Genomic DNA, 14418 nt, shown 5'->3' with positions numbered 1-14418 from the left:
TCAATGTTATACAATTATGCTCACTAAAGTAATATAATAAGATCATTTTGGACAATTAAATTTGCTTATTTATTTTGCTCCATCTTGACTTCACTGTGTTTCAGTCACGTTGCAGATGTATTGACAGACGACTCGTTATTGGCATGCAATTCTCTGTCCAATGGGAAATACTGTTTTAATAACAACAACCTAGTGATGATAAGAAGTCTTTTTAGGACATTACTTTTCCTTCGAGACTATACTTTCCTTTAAAGCAGTTCTATAGCAGTGGTTTAATAACTTACACTTTATATTATTGAATATTTATTAAATAGCTATTTTGAATGGATTTTTTAAATTGATGCTAATTTAAATATATGTATATATTTGAATATAAATGTATATATTAAATATATATATATATAAGAATCTTAAATTTACACTTTATATTATTGAATATTTATTAAATATCTATTTTAAAAGATTTTTTTTAATTGATGCAAATCAATTGATGCAAATCAATTATATGTATGTATATATATGTATGTGTATGTATATATATATATATATATATATATATATATATATATATATATATATATATATATATATATATATATATATATATATATATATATATATATATATATATATGAATCTCAGGTGTAGGATCCAGGTCTCAGGACGCACGCGTGCAGGCTCATTGGCTGCAGGCAGCTTGACACACTTCCCCAGCTCCGCAGACTCTTGCAGCTGTACGGGGTGCTCGCAGCCTGTGGAGCCAGCAGGTGGTACTCTCCTGTCGGCTGGGACCCGACTGTTGAATGCGGTGCAGCCGGCCGGCGTGAAGAGCTGAAGACCAGTAGAGACCGGAGAGAAGCGCGCGACCTGACCACCGGGACGAGGTCAGACTTTGAGAAGAAAGAAAAGAAAAGAAGCAAAGCGTCGGCGTCTCTTTCTGGGAGCGCAGATGGACACACACAACGGACCGCGGGACCTTCAGTCACCGAGGTAAGCGGCTTTGCCTCCGCCGGGTGGTGGTGGTGGTGGTGGTGGTGCAGAGGTGACCGGTGGCGGTGGACGCCGGTGGCCCGGACGGGACGGTGCGAAGACTCTGCGGGCTGCAGCAGGCTCGCGGTGCAGCGACCCCCCCCCCTCCCTCCTCCTTCCTCCCCCCCCCCGGAGAGGAAAGCATCTGGTCGCTCAGACGGGAAGAAACAGGAGACTGGGACGCCGACAGCAGCGCGGAATGATTGCTGGATACAACACGGACTCACCAAGGGTTTACACCGAAATGGGGTAAGCGTGCCTACTTAATTATGACATCTGATAGCAGAGGGTTCTGCTCACATTGTGACCCAGATACAATACTTGTGAATGATTGGACTCTCTCTTTGTGTTGTAGAAAAGAAGTCTAGGTAACCTTGTAAGATGTTTCCTCACCACAGAGAAAGGTAAGGACACTTTGAGTGGCAGTGTCTTGTCCCCAATGTGACATTTAATATTGTACTCTGACCACATGACTGAAAAAACAAACAAATTGATTCATAAACAGTGGAAAGTCATTCTTAAATTGAAGAAAGTTAATGGGTTTAATGGCATTAACACAATAAATGTCATTCTGAAACAGATTTAGTAATCTTGCATGCAATCACATGATTTTGTCTGCAGTGCATGTGGAGCAGTGGTTTCTTTTAGCCCCTTGTACTGACACAGATTCAGGGTCACTTCACACTTGGCACATCTTCTGTGAGTGTTTATACCATCTGATCCATAATTCTTAGTAATTAAGTGTAGTTGTAACTAAGGAAAGACAAGGAGCAATCGTGCAGAGGATTACACGGGATCACAATTGCATGAAATTGCTCATTTTCTTTACAATTATTGTAAAAATTTTCTCTCTGATTTTGTAGAATATGTGTATAATAACAGCTGTGAACTGCCACAGACGGTTGTGTCGCCAGATATTGTTCCGCTGCCGTCTTTTAGATAGATTATTTAAAGACTCACTTCATTTTCTTCTGGCAAAACTGGAGGATTGGTGGCAAATACAACTAGCAACCCTGCATTTACTGAGAAATGGGTCTAAAACATATTTAGATCAAGAGTCAAACCCAGTAAAGCAGATTGTGGATGCTGAAGATTGTAGGAGGAATTAGTGGAGGGGTTCATCATGAGGGACAGCCGCGTCCCCCGTCCAATCACTGCCAGGCTTTGTTATGCTTAAAGACCCCCATTAAGCCCGGGAGCACACATCCATCTGCTGAGGATGAAGGTCGAGTGACAGAACATCGCAAACCAACGACAACTGAAGAGTTGCTGTTTTCTTTGTCTTATAGTTTATGTAATATCTTTAAGCTTCAGACGGTTGCTCGGACACTTAAAAAGAATTAGCTTTTTTTTTTTGGAGCAAATAGTCAGCAATACTGATAATGAACCCGATTGTTTCAGCCCCAGTTTGGTCAGTGGAATAATGAAGTGTATTTTTTTATACCTGAACATTTATTTAACCCATCCCTCGTGGAATTAATCAGACATATTAATAAACAACAAATCCAGCATTTTAGGATGTAAACCACCACAATGAATTTACTTCATATGAAAAGCCTTATGATGTCCAAGGTGGATACTTTATTATTCTCACATTTTGTCTTCAACAATGTAAATAACACAACACACACTAGTATGTAATACACATATAGTTTGTTGTAATTAAAACCTACAATATAACCTTTTTTTTAAAGCTGGGGTCATGGAGTTTGAAAGATGAGGGCGTTAACAAGCAGGGGAAGTAAAATCAAATTTGCCGGTGAACTGCATTCTGGGAACTGTAGGAAGCTTAACTCATGACAGGGAGTAAAAGTCAGGATAGCTCAACCTCAGCTGCTTCAAATTTGATCACTCTTGTTTTTAACAGTGTTGCACAAGACCCTCAACTTGATGCTTCTTTAAAATATTGTATGTGTCTTTACGTTGTGCTGCTTCTCGTTCCCTATAATAAGTCAAATGTATGTCGACAGGAAGCCAGAGCCCAAACTCACTCCCAGCTTCAAAACGGCACTCATGGTCGCAGTCAGACCTCAGATCAGTAGATCAGCGGCTGCAGCATGCGATCCACTGACAACGGGGAGGATTACTGTCAAATGAGAAGGAGAATTATGGTGCCTGTTATTACCAGACATCAGATTGAAGTGGGTCAGCCATTGAAATGCCACGTTCATGTCAACATCTTTACTTTGCTTCTTCTTTCAACATTATCTCCTGCACCGAGAAATGTGTGTGTCAATAACGGGGTCAAATATAAATGTACAATGACTGGCCAAGCTAATGCACTTCTATTGGGAACAGCTGCTGCAACATCCAATACTGCGCAGGAGAAGAATGATCCTGCTTTTAGCCGTGTCGTATTTGAGCTCGGCACCCTTTTTATGCAGTTTTTTTGAAGAGGTGGAGACTGATGGTAAATATATGAGAGTCATGAACAGCAGCATCTTGCTGTGATACTTTTCTTTCTTGAGTCTTATCAATGCCACAATTGTCTGTAGAAGAAAAACATTAGCATATCTTCAAGACATTTCAGAGAGAAGCTGTTTCCAGCGAACACCACATTATGTCTGAAGCTCACCGTTAGTGTGTTATGAAAGCATGGACGAGATACTCAGTCCAGTTTGACCTGCTAGTGCTACCAGCAGGTCAAAATGTGCGTATGTGTGTTCATTGCTAATTAGAAAATGTTAGTAAGATGGTGAACATGGTCAACATTACACCTGGTCGACATCCACATGTGAGCATTGTCATGCTCACATGCTCATGTCATTGTCAGGCCGAAGGGTTGCTAGCACGACTGCAGACCGTGTCTTGTTTCTGCCTTTGCATCGGTTCAGATAGCTCCGTACCCAGCAGAAAAACACCAACAGTTTGATAGCCTATGTGACTTCAGTGAATGTCAAAGTGAAATTTGGTTATTTGGTTACATATTTAGACTAGATCATAGTTGCTTTATTTTAAATCAAAGTGAGAGTACACTGCTGTAAATGCACAGACTGGACACCAGCTAAAGAGGAACAAAGGAGTTAAAAATGGAGAAAGACCTTTAGCAGGCTTGCTACTCATACCACATGACTGTGGCTAAACCTCCTCCCAACACTAGGGACTTTGTTGCTTTGATATATTTACCTCGTATCCAGGATACATCTCTGCAAATACTGGCGAGGGCAGAGCAGAGGGTGGAGGGTGAATGACTCCGAGAGGGTCCAGAGCGTTTCAGTCAACATCCTTTGCCAAGCGAAGTCACAGCCCTTTATGGTGAATGACGCGGGGAAAAGTGTGAGAGAAAGCCAAAGGAGGATTCCAGCATCTGTCCCTGGATGGCAGCGATACAGATGGAGACGCACCGCTACGACAATACTGAAGGATCACAACACAATTTGAAAAGAGTTGCATGATAGTGGGTTTTAATGGAGGGCAGTTTAAATGTTTTAATGCTCAAATCAAATGCAAAAAGCCTCTTTGTCTCATTTCCCATGATTTTAAAACGTGCAGAACTTCCTCAAAGCGAACATCCAAATTAACTACAATATATTCAGCTACTTTTTCATTGTGTGTGTGTGTGTGTGTGTGAAAGGGTTTTTGCTTTTTGATATTTCCATAAGCAAACAATTGTTTCATCGTCCGTGTGCTTCTTCCTCCTCCTCCTCCTCCTCCTCCAGGGAGCAGCCGATCTTCAGTGCCCGGGCCCATGTTTTCCAGATCGACCCCGCCACCAAGAGGAACTGGATCCCCGCCAGCAAACATGCCGTCACCGTGTCCTTCTTCTACGACGCCAACCGTAACGTGTACCGCATCATCAGTGTGGGCGGTTCCAAGGTGAGGAGAACGACAGAAAACCATGCGAAAGACACATCAAATAGTTCCAGTAGCTTTAACAAAAAAGACCCAATTTCTGAGGGATTTTCTAAAAGTAGTGTTATTATTTGCTGACCAAGATGATTTCTAACAGACGCTTTTGTCCAAACAAAACATACATTTTCGTCGACCGTCGTCCGACAAGAAAATCTGTAAGGTTAAAAAAAAAAAAAAAGTATAAAAAACCCTCAGTGGGTGTCAACAAATCAGCAGCCAGAGCGTTTTTCTCGCAGGCCTTTGGATTTAGATTATGAGGAAGAGGCCACATCAATTGAGGGGGAGGAAGAGGAAGGGAGGGAGAGGAGGGGGTCTATCTGATCTCCTCTGAGCACCTCTGGTCTGACCCACATTTCTGACTCCCAGAAGGCTTTGCAGGGTGGCAGTTGGTCGCTCAGCAGCCCAATCCTGCCAGGACTGGTGTCTGCCTCCGCTATAATCTTTACCGCCGTCGCCGCCGTCCAACACGTTATGTCAAACATTTCACCGCAAAAACGGAGACTGTTGTGTTCATTTAAAAATTTTAGAGAGAGAGAGAGAGAGAGAGAAAAGGACAAAAAAGCTCCTAAGCTGCCATTGCCCTGCAATGCCGGGGTTTTAAATAGGGTCCATTTTTTAAGGCTGGAGATGACGTAAAAAGGTTTATAAATAGGTCCGCTCTAATCGTTTTTCTCACGTGGAGAGAGAGAGAGAGAGAGAGAGGTGGTCGCCTCTACTCTGAATTTACTCTGAACAATAAGACAATAATTGTGACGTGGCCGAGCTTTTAGTTTTTGATTCATATTCAAAAGAACAAATGTGTCTCAAGGGAGGAAGTGCTTAAAAATAGATTATTGACAGGAATCCCAGAGGAAAGCTCCTGCTTCACAAACGTCACCACCAGCACAGATGTTTCCCTGCATTCTCCTCATGTCGAACATGAAGGTTCATGGAGCTGCGGCGTGCAAACAATGACACTTAAGTTACAGGAGGAAACGAAATAATCAAACCTCTCAGCAGTAGTTTCATTTGATTTATTTATTTTTGTTATTTACGGCTGCAGAATCCAAAAGGAGAAATCCCAACTGCAAAATGTATATATGTATATTCAACAATATTTAAATGTCACATTATATTAACATTTTCAGTCATTCAATCAATCAATTGTCTGATGCTGTTTTGGGTTGATTCAGTGCTTTTTTTCCTGCACAAGTATATATGAATAATGCAGAAATTAACACAATTTATAGCATTACTACAGGTGTGTGGAGATGCAAGTGTTTCTGCCTTCACATCATTCTCACACAGTCCTAAGTAATTTAAATATCTCTTGTCACACATTATTTCAGCTATATTTTGAGAGAAAACAATACATTGTGTAGCTGCTGGTGTTCACCGCTGTGCACCGACATGAAGGGACAATCTTTTTTTATTCTTTTCTGCATTGGCAGGCGATCATCAACTGCACCGTCACACCCAGCATGACCTTCACCAAGACGTCTCAGAAGTTCGGTCAGTGGGCGGACAGCCGGGCCAACACTGTGTACGGACTTGGTTTTGCGACAGAGCAACAGCTGCATCAGGTAAACAAACCCAATGTCAACAAAGGTCAAAGCACTGATATAACGCATGAGGAAATCCATTTCATTCATCTAATCCTCTCAATCGTTCCACATTTCCGGAGGCCGACTGGTGCTGCATTATTAATGTTTCATTACCTGAGACGGTTTGTCACTTGTCCTCTTTTTTTGAAAAGTTCTCAGATAAGTTTAAGGAGGTGAAGGATGCAGCTCGGCTGGCGCGAGAAAAATCGCAGGATAAAGAGCTGGCCAACACAGCGCTGACCATCGCTGCTCCGCAGGTGAGGGGGGAAAAAAAAAAAAAACACATGAAAGTAGAGCGAGCCACAGTCAGAAACATCCAGTGATGCATTCATGTCATTTTAGGATAGAAGCGGCACTGACCAAGGTTAGACAAATGCACCTCTGTTACTTTGCAGCAATTCAGCTATTAGAAATGGCCACTGTTATTTAAATCAAAGGAGGGATGGAAAAAGAGAGAGAAAGGAAGGATGAGCTGGGTCACTTGTCTCAGAGGTAAGACAAAGTGAGGAAAACTAGGACGACGGTAAAATTATCCCCCGTGCCGCTCGACGCCGCGACGCTTCCTCTTCTGTCGAGAAGCCTCGGACTCCAAACACCGTGATCATGAAAATGTAGTCGGCTCGAGGCTCCTTTGATCAATAGAGAATAATTACCAATCAGTTGCATCTGCTCGGCCATGAGGAACATGCCAATTTCCTTTTAATTCTACGGCTGAACAGATTCCAAGTGGTGTCTCTCGCGCTGCGTCTTCATCGATTGGACGAGCGCGTCGGAGACGCTGCAGACTCTCGCCAACTGCATCAATGAGTTGTGCTCGATGCTTGCTAAGTGCACAGCTGCTTGCGGTGAGCTTTGTGATGACATGTTTCTCTTTGTCTGTGCTTTTTCTCACTCCACCTGATTGATTTCCTCTGTAGTTCTCACAGGTGAGTCTGTCGTTTTTTAAATCTTTACTGGCACACAAAACAGAAACTGAAGAAAAACAGAAATATGTGTGAAAATATACTTATTTACACCTGCTGTGATGGCCTCATAGCTCTTATTTAATCATAAAACAGACAGCACAATAATAAAGAGCTCACATCACCACGAGTCCTCCCAGACCTCAGGCAAAAAAAGTAGTTCTGCTGCACGGCTTTCCTTTATTTCAGTGTGTTTTTTTGATTGAATCATTGAGTAATCTTCACTTGACTTTGATGTGAAAGAGATCTTTTTAGTCTGAATAACTCTTTGGTGTTGTGTAGCGCTGTGTGCGCTACCAGTAGAGTCCATTTACTGATGTGTTTCTCAGGACCTCTCTGATGAACTCCAGTCTCCACCGGTGATGTGTGTGAACGGACCCGAGGACAAGCTGTTCCGCAGCCAGAGCGCCGACATCACCCTCTCCGCTGAGAAGGAGCGCATCAAGAAGATGCTCTCTGAAGGGTAACACACACACACACACACACACACCAATCTCACTTTCTGTTCAAACGGATAAGAATCCCTTTGAGAAGCGCTTGTTTTGTGGAGGTGTTAAGAATCTGGTTTCGCTTTGTTGATTGTGTGTCGGCATTGGGATTTGAAAAAAGATGAAAAACATATAAAATATCTCTCACTTTGTACAAGGCTCACACCCCAAATTAAAAACAATAATTGTGTTTATTGTATGTATTTGTTCAGCGAAGACTTGGGGAAAAAATGTATATCTGCAAAAAAAATCACTTTTAAAAGATATTTTGATCGTATGAACTATGCAAATCCAGCATGATATGAGCCAGATTCCCCAAAAATGCCTCCTTGAGCGTCAATAAGACACATTTTTGGAAAGATTAGGACCTAAAGAATCAGAATCTGCAACAAAAATCACAATAAAACAAAGTCTTAGCCTGTTAGGAAGGAGTTTCAGTCCAAAAATGGAAAAAAATACGTATTTTATGCCAAAAAGATTGTCTTTATGGAGCATGCTGGGACTTAAATTTTCCAAAAGGTTAAATATGGAATTTCAGTCATGCGATGCAAACTCCCAATGATGCTGAAAGCTTCAGAAAACGTCAACCTATGAAGACAGATGATACCTGTAGATTATGTACAGGTCATACTGCCGTGTCTCCATGTAAAAAGCTGTGTAATAGTCCGAATAATATTACAGAAATGTTAGTAATTATGCCGTTCTGTACCAATAGTTATCTTATTCATTGTGATGTGCTCATGTTGCAGTTTGGAAAATGTCAGATTTTGTAATTCGAGGTTGCTCCAGATTTCATAGAATCGCTGCTATTGATTGCACCTTTGTGTTGTCACCTTTTAACATTTTCCCAGCAGAGTTCACCGAGTATTAACACGGTTTTTCATTTCCAGGGTTAATAACAGTTCGACGTTGTTCGATCTCTTAAGCTTCTCGAGTCCGTGAAGAGGCCATTGTTGAGGCTTTTGCTCATTAATAACATCAAATAAAGCTCGTAAACATCTCCTTGTTCAGTCGGTTTGAGCCGCCCATAAAGCTTTTACATCCTGCAGGCCAATTACCACAACGGGAAGCTGCTCCTTAATGGTTACCATGGAAAACTGTTGCCATGGGACAACCGCAAGCTTTCTAGATGTAAAAGCGACGAATCAAAAGCGGAGAGAGAATCTGACTCTTTCCTGCGGCTCATGCCGGATATGATGGGACTTGCTTGCGTGCTACGATGTCAATGTCTCTTTCGAAATGTGTAGAAGTGGTTTATAAGTGTCCCCGTACGTTGTGAGAGAGCCGAATCGGTCTGTTGGAGAAAGTATTGTGACTCAAAACATTGTAAACGCGGCCTCAATGAAGACTCAGCTTTCTGCCACGCAACATTTGTCGGCAGGATATTATCATTACGGGGAAAACAACGCAATACACTTGGTTAAGGATGACTATTTTCTCCTTTTTTTGTGGTTCTCGGACCATGTCAGCACTCTAATATCCTTAAAAAAATAGCCGTAGTGTCACATTGAGTCTGTGGATTAAGATGACTTTCAGATAGTCAATCCTCCAGGATTAGAGGACTACCATAGGAACAGTTTGGTCCTCTTGTTTGCACTCTGGGGATTTTAATTAGTGTATATTAGCTTTGCTATGAGAACTGTGAAGTGACCTCCAGTCTGGACCGTTGGATGTGCAGCTGCAGGCGGCCGACCTCGGTTTGGCAACGCGATAGACAAGACTTAGCTTTCAGCATTTGGCTTAAAACATGTATCATAAGTATGTGTCGTATGTCATATTATCGTAAAAGGCTCACGTGCCCGCTATGTATCATGTGATATGTGTGTTTTAGGTCGATCTGTGAGATGAACCTGGATGCAGAGCTCTTCACTCTGCAGGACAGCAACACCAAGCTGGTGGCAGCTTTGCACGAGGCTAACGCTAACGTGGAGCAGTGGAAGAAACAGCTGGCGGCGTATCAGGAGGAGACGGACAGACTCCGAGAGCAGGTGAGCCTCCACTGTGTCCCACAGGTACAGGAGGCGTTTTGCAGTGTGCATAACCTGAACACTCAATTTGTCATTATTAAGATAATAATTAAAAAGACAAAAATCATCCCACATCCTAGTTCAACGTCTGTAGCTTCATAACAGTCATCATTAGGAGGTTGCTGACTTCACATCCTTCTCATGCACTACTACGTATTATTTTAAAAGTATTTACAATATATCTTGTCACATATTAGCTTTCCTAAAATAACTACATGGGTATTAAATCAAGAGTTAAAAGATGCCCGGATGTCATACATATCACTTCAAATGAGCTCGGTTTTCCATCAAGGAGATTTAAAAATGATAATGTTATAATAGTTCATTTTAACATTTTAATCCTCTATAACGGTAAAGTATCAGTTCACAAATCCACGCTCGGGTCCTTCAGCGGTTTAGAGACATGCAGCTCACGTGAACCTCAAAGTCGTCCACTGTGAGTTTTCGCCTTGTGAAAACGAGAGCAACCACGCTATATTAAAGTTCACGGTTATCATACAATCTAAATTGTCGGCACTGCTCGGTCCGCGACCATTGCTTGCTGTCCGGCTGACATTGTACCCGACCCCGATGCCCCCCCCCCCCCCCCCTCTCCTCCTGCGAGTGGGTGTGGGGGCCCACAGGGCGGCAGCTCTGTGAATTGTTTCAGGCTGTGCCCGGCCGAGTCCCATATGGCAAGGCCGAGCCACCAGACGCTTGCTGGTGAGCTCCCCCTCTCCGCTCTGGCTCCAGAAGGGGCCGGGGGGGGGGCATCGTTTCCCCCTTTTTCTGAGTTCGGTGCGTCCACTTCTTCCCAGACAATTCCTCAAAAGCGTGTGCTTGTGTTTGTAACCGTGGGATTTGTTTTTAATGAAAGTTGCAAACCCGAAGGAGGACGTGTTTGTGGACAGTTTGTTTTTTTAGGGTGCAGCACCGGCCTTCCCCTGCTGGTTAAACCGGTTCACCAGGCACATGGCGATGTCACATTTCACCAGAAGGGAGTTCGGTCTAAATAACCAGAATCTTATGTGTATTTTACGCTTGAATAACCTCTCAGGTTCCAGTGAATTTAGACGCCTCTGGCCCCTCAATCCTCACTCATCAATAAAAGGTATTTTCCCATTTGCTGGTTGCTGGTTGCTGGTTGCTGGTTCCTCTGGGACCGACCCTTGCCTCAAGCTGACAATCACAAACCTTTCTGATTTCAATGCTTTAATACCTGGATAGCTTTCCATTATAGCCCGGCTTTACAGTATCGATCACTCATTTTTTTAATCATCCACTCGTCTGGTATTTCAACAAGAAACACTTTTCCCCCGTTTTGGTCCTCTTCAACAAATGAATTCACACAACCCTGTCTGCGTCTCTTTGGACCGAGCTGGTTCCCTCTATCAGAGGAAGGGACGACCAGGTGGCTGAAAATGGTTCACGTCTCTGGGGTGGCGAGAGAGAGAGAGAGAGAAAGAGAGAGAGAGAAAGAGAGAGAGAGAGAGAGAGAGAGAGAGAGAGAGAGAGAGAGAGGGAGAGAGAGAGAGGGAGAGGAAGAGAGAGAGAGAGAGAGAGAGAGAGAGAGAGGAAGAGAGAGAGAGAGAGAGAGAGAGAGAGAGAGAGAGGGAGAGGGGTTTGTAGGACAGCAATATCCTACTTTCAATGCCCCAGTTAGGAAAAAATGAAAAATCACCAGAGGGAGCTGGCATCCACTCGCTTCTCTCTCTCTCTCTCTCTCTTTTTTATTCTTTCTACCGCTCTTCGAGTCTCTGCCATACATGGTTTAAAATAATCCCGCCTGTCTCTTAGAAGTTGTCCTTCTGTTTTATCTGACGGGTGAGACCCAGATGAGACGGCAGAAAAGATTTCACTCCTGTTCACCTGTTAACGATAACACGGTTCCTCTGCTTCTCGATGAATCCTGTGACACGGCTTTTATTCTACTTCACGTTTTGTAAAACATGTGAGGGGCCATTGAATAAAACACAAATGACAAAAGGATTCAGTCATCGGTAAAGAAAAGCAAAAATAAGAGAATCATTAAAGCCTCGTTAAAACTTTGGTGGCAAAGACCGTCTCCCCTCTTTTAATTGAATTAAACGACACTGAATGCTAAGATGTCCACGTGAAGACATATCCTCCATGAATGTGACTTTCTGTGTGGTGAAAGGTGGCTGAACTAGAGGCCCATGGCGGCCACGGCCCCAGCGACCTGCTGAAAGATGAGCTGACTCAGTCCCTGGAGGAGCTGGAGGCCCTGCTGAAGGCCAAAGATGAGGTGAGAGCTCCTTGTTTTCCATCATCAGCCTGGGAGAAGCTACGAAGTTCGTCACAGGCGTCGATGAAAGATTCAGATACTCAAAAGTGTACCTTTTTTTTTTTTACTTTTCCAGGAAATCCACATTTTGCAAAGCAAGAAAGTCGAGTACCACGAGATGGAACGCGACAGGGACGAGGCCATTCACAGATTACGGGTAGGAGTGAGAAAACTACGACAACGTGACGCATGATGCGCGCTTTTATTGAGAAAACGGGGAATGATCCAGCAGCTTTACTCTCCTCCGCAGGAGACGGAGATACGCAACGCAGAGTTGGAGCACCGCATCCAGAACTCGGAGCAGAACCTGAATAACTCCCTGGAGGACCGGGATCGCATGGACTCCGAAATCCAGAGGGCCATTGAAATCCTGGACATCAAGATCTTCGACCTTAACGACCTTCGCCAGAGCCTGGTTAAGCTCCTGGACAAGTAAAGAGAGTGAAAACGGGACGATATCCAAGCGGAGACGTCGAGAAGGAACAGATGACGGGGGTTTGAGTTTTTGGTTGTGGCCCCGACGCAGCGCGGGAGTAAAGGAAACAAGATGGCGCTGGTCCCCGTCCTCTTCACGCACAAGAAGCAGCTCGGCTGCAGGGAGGGAGCAGCAGACTCGTGGTTTTGCTTATCCGGTCTAATGTAACGCTTCATGTTGCTTTCAAGGGTAACGTTCAATGCAATAAACCAACTTTAAGGTAAGTGCTTAACACCGCTAGACATTTAATGAGAATTGGTGCTTGTAGTTTTTCATAAGTATGACTTTTGTACACCAAATGGGCAATGCAGTGTCGGTATGAATAAGAGGCCTTTTTTTCTTTTCTTTTTTTTAAATGACTGGTGATATTTGTACATCTTTAGATCAAATTGAGTTTATGAAGTGAATGCAAACCGACAAAATCACTTTAAAGAGATTTGCCTATTTAACAGCTTGCCTGAAATATATGTATTACTGAGTTGACAGTCAACAAAGTTTGATTTGTGCAGAGATACACGTGCGCATGGTCGTGTAGATACTCATGCATAATGTAGCCGCTGCTACTTTGCGTTAAGTGAAGGACAGAGTCGTTCTAGTTGGTGCTTTTTCCTCCAGGAATAAGCAATCAGTAAAAAATACATGCCACACAAATTTAACATTAGATCTTAATGGTGACACCAAAGATCAAATGTTAGTAGCAGAGTCATGGATGATGCACTTGTCTATCATCACATCTTCATCTAAGCTCGTAAGAATCCTTTAAATCTAATATTTGTGACAGTAACCTGTAAGTAGATATGATACAATAAGTAACTCCATTTAGGATAAATAAGTACTTTCCACATGATGTAAATCAATAATGTTACAGCTATTAAGTAAACATAAGAAATAGAAGTCATCACTTAGAGGTACAGATACGTTTAACTGGTCCTGTCTGAATAATCGTGCTGTGCGTCATCTCTGAACAAACCCACTTATTTAGGATAGACGCATTCAAGGAACTTTAAGAGACATTTTCTGCCTTCTGTCGTTTCTCACGTTACCTTTCATCAGTGGACAAGACGCCACGCGCCTTGAGAGTGGCTGTTCTGTCTGAAAAGTGATACAAAGCTGTTTTCTATTGGTTCACATAGTCCATGATGCTCTCTATGTGTGTGTGTGTGTGTGTGTGTGTGTGTGTGTGTGTGTGTGAGCCTTATTGTACTATTCCAAGGATGGTTGTTGATAATCATGCCAGTCTGTCGCTCAAACTTCGAGTTGCTGTCATTGCAGTTTGGAAATAAAAGCAAAGAATACACTCAGTTAGTCATTTTAATGGACCTTTTTCCTTGTGTGAACACTTTCTGGTTTATGTCTCCCAAAGCATTCCTCCAAAGGGATTCAGCCTTTTCATTAAATTAGTGACCTTTAGTGATTCACAGATCCACATTTCAGTGTCAAATTGATTTTGTGTGACCATTTTGTCATGGTCTACAGGTGTTGTCATGGAGGTGAAGCATCTAGTTTGTGGCCAGAAGGTTGCTGGTTCGATCCCCAGCTTTGCAGATCACTGCGTCACCTTCTTGTATTATTTATTACCACTGCAGATTGCTCCATTTTCTTTTGTTTTTATTGCGGTTGTGAACCCATCTTCCAGTAGTTTAAAAAAAAAAAAAAAAAAAAAATGTATTGTCTATTTTTGTAAATGAGTCATCTGGGTTTTTTAAATTCAACAAATC

The 14418-nt window shown here is 42.7% G+C and overlaps 1 pseudogene; it reads left to right on the top strand.

Moving 5' to 3' along the window:
- Window positions 1-1410: 1410 nt before the first annotated feature.
- On the top strand, window positions 1411-14001 carry LOC137781948 (homer protein homolog 3-like; annotated as a pseudogene).
- The last annotated feature ends 417 nt before the right edge of the window (window positions 14002-14418 follow it).

The sequence above is a fragment of the Clinocottus analis genome, unplaced genomic scaffold, assembly GCF_023055335.1.
Source record: "Clinocottus analis isolate CAN_PGR_092001 unplaced genomic scaffold, fCliAna1.0.p SCAF_11, whole genome shotgun sequence".
Classification (NCBI taxonomy): Eukaryota; Metazoa; Chordata; class Actinopteri; order Perciformes; family Cottidae; genus Clinocottus; species Clinocottus analis.
The sequence above is the reverse complement of the archived record's forward strand: the minus strand, read 5'-3'. Positions and strand labels throughout refer to the sequence as shown.